Source organism: Alligator mississippiensis, chromosome 3 (genome assembly GCF_030867095.1).
Source record: "Alligator mississippiensis isolate rAllMis1 chromosome 3, rAllMis1, whole genome shotgun sequence".
Taxonomy (NCBI): domain Eukaryota; kingdom Metazoa; phylum Chordata; order Crocodylia; family Alligatoridae; genus Alligator; species Alligator mississippiensis.
The window spans coordinates 45,134,676-45,140,357 of record NC_081826.1 but is presented as its reverse complement, the minus strand read 5'-3'; the positions used below and the strand labels follow the sequence as shown (position 1 = coordinate 45,140,357).

Sequence of the window (5,682 nt, the reverse complement as noted above, 5' to 3'; positions counted from 1 at the left end):
GTACGGGAAGGAGAACAAATAGGTAGCCTCTGAGAGGTCCAAACCTAGCACCTCAAGCAAAGCACTGAGGGCAGCAAACCTCTACAACAGCTGGGGCCATCGAGGAAGGCATGGTTAAGATCCAAGGGCAGGAGGACACCCCATTCCAGGAGGGTGGGGTCCAGAAGGAATAGCTTCCAGTTTAAATGAAGGCCCCCCACCCAGTGTAAAAACCAATTAACTAGGTGCCACCAGGGGAGGGGGTCCTTGCAGTAGAGGAGGCTTTGGAGGGTCTGTAGGTGGAAGGCTGCCACCCTGCCCACCAGGTCAACTAAGCCCTGGCCTCCTTTGGCCACCAGCAAATAAAGAATGGCTTGGGGGAGCCAGTGAGAAAGAAAGAAAGAAAGAAAGAAAGAAAGAAAGAAAGACTTTTGACTTTTAAGAGACCTTTATTCCCCGGAGGGTGATGACTCGGAGCCAGTCAAAAGCATGTACAAGGATGCCCCAAGCTCTGGGCCTCATGGACAAGGCCTGGGCTCATGGCCTGCAAGGCCTGCCCGTACACTCTAGTCAAAACAAAAAAAAACCAACACAACGAACATAAGGACTATTTACAGTATTTACAGTTCTGCCAGCAGGGACACCCATGGAGGCCTCCGGGGTCGACCCGCACGAGCAAAAGTCCAGGGCCTCGGCCCGCTTGACGCGTCTCTGCGGCTTGAGGTGTCATCGAAAGAAAGAAAGAAAGAAAGATTTTTATTTTATTTTATTTATTTAATTATTTATTTTTTACAGAGGAGAGAGTGAACACAGTCCCCCACTACCACAAATCATGCAGTCAAGTTTCCCGCATTTGTGGAAATTGCAGGGGTCAGCAGAGCCAAGCCTCACCCTGGAAAACCACCTACTTGGTCATGGTATTTCCCTTGCCAGGGAAGGGGAATTTTACACAGACACAAATTACATTAAACCACCATTACTAAGGTTGCAAAGCCAAGCATTCAGAAGTAAGGAAATGCCAGAATTAAAGTCATTTTCCTACTGTTCCCTCTATGACGGACTTACCAATACAGCCCGGCACACCCGGGCTTGGAGGATCTTCGTTCTGCTTGGTGGAGCGTGACCCCCCAATCAGGTAACACTGGGAAGGGGGTTGCCCCACTCCTGTCTGGGGCGGGGAGAGAGGAGTACCCTGGACCTGGTTGTAGCCTGCTCTTTGCAGGTCTGACAACACTCCTGGGTGGAGCCTCCGGAGTGAATAAAAAGAGCTACATGCCCAGCACGCGGCAGACATGTTGAGGGAGTAAGAAGAGGACAGGCAAAGAAGAGCTGGTGTGAGATGGGCAGTGGGTAGAACCAGTGCCCTGAAGAGCCCGAAGGCACCTCTTCGCAAGCGGGAGCAGTTAGCAGTTGCATCCCCAGCTCCACCGTGATGAATGCAGTGTCAGTGCATGGCTCAGTGCACAGAGCCCAGATGCTGGGAACTGCTCAAGGCAGCTCAGGTCTGCAACCCCTGGCGTGAGCCCAGGGACCCGGTGCACAGGCCAGTGCACAGAGCCCAGACCCTGGGAGTTGCGTGAGGCAGCTTGGATCTGCAACTCCCAGTGAGCGGCTGGGACCTCAGTGCATGCAGCAGTGCATGGAGCCCAAACCCTGGTAGCCGCATGAGGCCGCTCGGGTCTGCAACACCCCTAGCATGTGGCTGGGAACTCAGGTGGAGCTGCACAGAGCTTGACAGTGGGAGCAGCTTGAGGCGGCTTGGGTCTGCACAGGGCCACCTGTGGGTGGCAACCCGAGGGGAGCCAGTGGCTTGGGAGGCCCCACCATGAGAAGCAACTCAGCCAAGGGGACGAGGACCACCCATCCAGGCCCTGAAGTCATGAGTTGTTGGGGAAAGGATTTCCACAGGGGAGGGGAGCTACCATGGCTGTGAGGCAGCTTATCCTCAGGGAAACTTGAGCTAACCAATTCTGAGGCACCTTATATTTTGTGGGAGAGTGCCTCCTAGTCTTTAACACTGTGTCTTATATATTGTGGACATTTTAACTCTGTATATTAGTCATTTAATAGAGTGTTATGTATAAACTTCTTAAGGGACACTGCTGGAACCCCTTCCCTGATTGTTATATATACTTACCCGTGTATATTTGTGTTTTGACTGTTGTTTAATTCTATTTATACACACTCACCTGTACTTATTACTTGTCTAACTATTTTTAGACCAACTGTTTGTCAACACATTGCTTGCAGCTACCTGGAGGGATGTAATCTTTCAGCCTTTATCTGTAGGACATACTAGTATATGATAATTGTGTATATATATGATTATTACTAGGCATTTCCTTAAATTTTGTATATATTAATAAATCTATATATAGTTAAGTATCTCTTGTCCTGGCCTGACTCTATAGGGAGTAGAGGGACCTGGCCTGCATATTGCAGATCCCTCTCACAGCACCCCTGCCTGCCACCCATCCCTTCTATTTGGAGAGGGGAGCTCAGTACTTGGGTGCACCCGGGTTACACTTACATATTATACACCTTGATATAGTTGTGAAGGAAACCCCATCTAACCTGTGAACCTAATGAGGCAAGGGTCCTGTGTTAAAAATGGGATGTGATCATATTGTTCATGAGTGTACCGTAATGTTTATGCACAAGAATGCTAGATTAAGATTGCAGGGAGAATTTTAATTCCATTATATCCTAACATCTGAAAACTTGACTTTTCAAGCATAATAATACTCATTTAACTTAGACTGGTATGTGTCCGTGTAATATGTAGATAAAGTAATTCTGATTCAGAAAGAAAATCAAATGGGGGGGGCGGAGGGGGGAGGAAACATACTCAATCAACAGGTTCCTTCCCCCCCTTCTCCCCCCAACTTTTAATGCACAGATGTTTAAATGGAGAATAAGATACATACTCACAAGTGAAGGATGGAGTTCTTTGACTTTACTGAAGAAAACAGAATGTCTTCAGTTCTGGAGATTGATTTTTCCACTCTGAATATTTATAAAGCACCACCAGTGCACTATATGCCTCTGGCTCCTTTTCAGCTTTTTCCATTCTTAGAGGTACATACTGAGTTGAAAAAGCCAAGAATCAAGGTATTTGTTACTGAATTTGTCTGACAAAACCGAGAATTTTCTTGAAGTTTTTCCAATTAATTGTAGGTCATTTCCTTGGCAGAAATAGTACTCAAATTTTGTGTACGAGACTCTGCACGTCTTCCTCACCACCAGGCTCTGTCCTCAACCCTCAGTCCCCTCTTTATGAACTCACTGAAGACAACAGACCTGCTCAGGTACAGCAGGAGTTGCTCAGCTCAAAGGCTGTATAATTGGACCTTTAGTGAGTATCTGCCTGCATACTTATGGATCCTATTACTAAACATTTTTAAAACAAGTAATACATATATAGGGCTAAGAAGGGAAAAGGAAAATGAGTTTGTAGAAAAAGAACATGTTTGATTATCTAAGGTCCCTTGTGTACCTTTCCACCCTGTCTGCAGAAGAGAGAGTATTCTCTGGAAATGTTCATTTATTATTTATTTTTTATACTTTAATTATTTGTGGAAATCCCTCACTGATTCTTGTTCAACCAGTTCCTTTGACAGTAATATTTTACACATTAATATGTAGGAGGTGAAACAATGATTCAGTGGAAGGAATAAAGAAAGGAGTACTACTTTTGCCACTGAGTGATATAGTGCCATATATATGCAATTTCTAAGCTTTTAGTATATTCCCATACGTGTTTTTTCAAATAAAAACCTATGGCTTACAACTGCCTCTTTCTTGGGCCATTTCCACTATTTTGAGCACTACTGTTTGGATCATCATGTCAGTGATAAGCATAAAAAGATACTTAAAATTAAGGTTTGAGTAAGATCTAGGGCATTTGGCTGCTTATCCAAAAACGTATCTATGCTTCTGTATTCTCCATCTCCCATTCCCTCCTCCTCATATTTTATTTGTCCTGCTTCTCCTCTCTTTCCATCCAAATCTTCTTTCCTTTTCCCACAATCACCACTCTTTCTCTGAATATTAACCAACCAACCCAGTCTTCAACTCTCTTTACCATCTAGCAGACATTTGCTGTCTAGAATCTGACATTACTACATCAACCCTGGCCAGGAGCTCCAGTAGCATACAATGGCTCTCTATAATCCACTACTATATCAGCTACTTCATCAAATTTCAGAAGTCATGAAATTTGCGGAGAGCAAATGACTTGTGCCAGACCTTATGCTACCTCAAGACAGATTTGAATGGAAGTGCATGGAGCCACCAGAGGGTTCAAGCATTCCACCTTTCACCCATAGTGAATGATATAGCACTGGATGATATTTGGGCCCCTGGTACTCTTTCATTTAATGGCATCATGGGATCTGATCCCCAATCCCAACAATGCCACCACATGTGCATGGCAGGAGGCATGATTGTTGGGAACAGGGGTCATATCCTATCATGCCATTACTACTTGCCAGGAGGATCCTGGGCTTTCCTTGCCTGAAAATTTGAAGGAGCACTCACAGGTATAGCTGGGGCTGAAAAATCAACTGATTGTTGGCTCTGGCCTCTATGACCAATCTGAAACTCAAACCAACTGTGGTGTGGTCTGGGGCCAGAGCTGACAGTCAGCTGATATTGGCCAGTGCTGGACCATGCTGGGGCCAGTTCAAGACCCCAGTGTGGCAAGCTAACAATTAGCCCCAGTTAGCACAGCCTTGCCTGAGACTAGGGCAGTCCAGGCTGGGCAGACAATCAGCTGATTGTCAAAACCTTGTTCTCAGCAGCTCTGGCTGAAGGCCTTCCCCTACTGGAAAGTTTAAATCCCACTTGGAGCCTCTAATGCTGTGTCCCAGTAGACTAACCAGAGCTGCCAAGTATGGGATTTAAAGTCCCTGGTAGAAGCTGGCTCAGCCATCTCTTTAAAGATCCCTAAGCATGAGGAGCTGGAGACTCATGGAACCTTTGCCCTCTGTCTGGGTTTGAGCTCCTGGAGATTTTTAAAAAGCTCAGTTGCAGACTTGCTTTTTAAAGTTCTCCCTGCACCAGGATCCATGGCATGGGGAATAGACAGCTGGAAAGCAGGAACCTCCCAGCTCCCCAGCTGTCACTTCAATGGGCACCAATAAATTAAAAAAAAAAAAACAGGTGTGCAGCTGGAGTACCTAGCTGCACACCTGCTTTTTAAAGGTTCAGGGTACAGTGGACCCAAGATGAGGAGATGCTTCCCGATGTTGGGCTCATGGCACCCCACCCCATCTGCCTCTAGGAATTGTTTGGGGGAGCTAGGCCTTGTGCTGCCTCCATCTTGATCTTACTGATTTGGTAGGGGATGGCTCTGTCTTGGACCCTGGGGCTGCCCCATGCTGGTTCCCTACACTTTGCTGTGTGTTTGAATCTGTCACATGTCAGACATGGCACACCACAATTTAAAGCATGATATAAATGAGCAAAAAAAAAAAATATTCTACATTATACGCAGAATAACTTTGTGGTGCGTTTGCCATATTATCACACCATAAAGTGGCTTTAACATTTGGCTAGGGAATTATTTATGACATGGTTAATACTTTAATTGCATCCTAAATGTAACTCATGCCGAGGTTCTTGGATTAATCCTTCCTCACTTTGTGTGCTTTCTCTTCAGAATTGGCTAACCTTCCTTGGTTATATTAATAACAACACCTT

General features: G+C 45.7%; 1 pseudogene; it reads right to left on the bottom strand.

Annotated features, from left to right (window-relative positions):
- Positions 1 to 771: 771 nt before the first annotated feature.
- On the bottom strand, positions 772 to 920 carry LOC132249714 (U1 spliceosomal RNA; annotated as a pseudogene).
- Between the last annotated feature and the right edge of the window lie 4,762 nt (positions 921 to 5,682).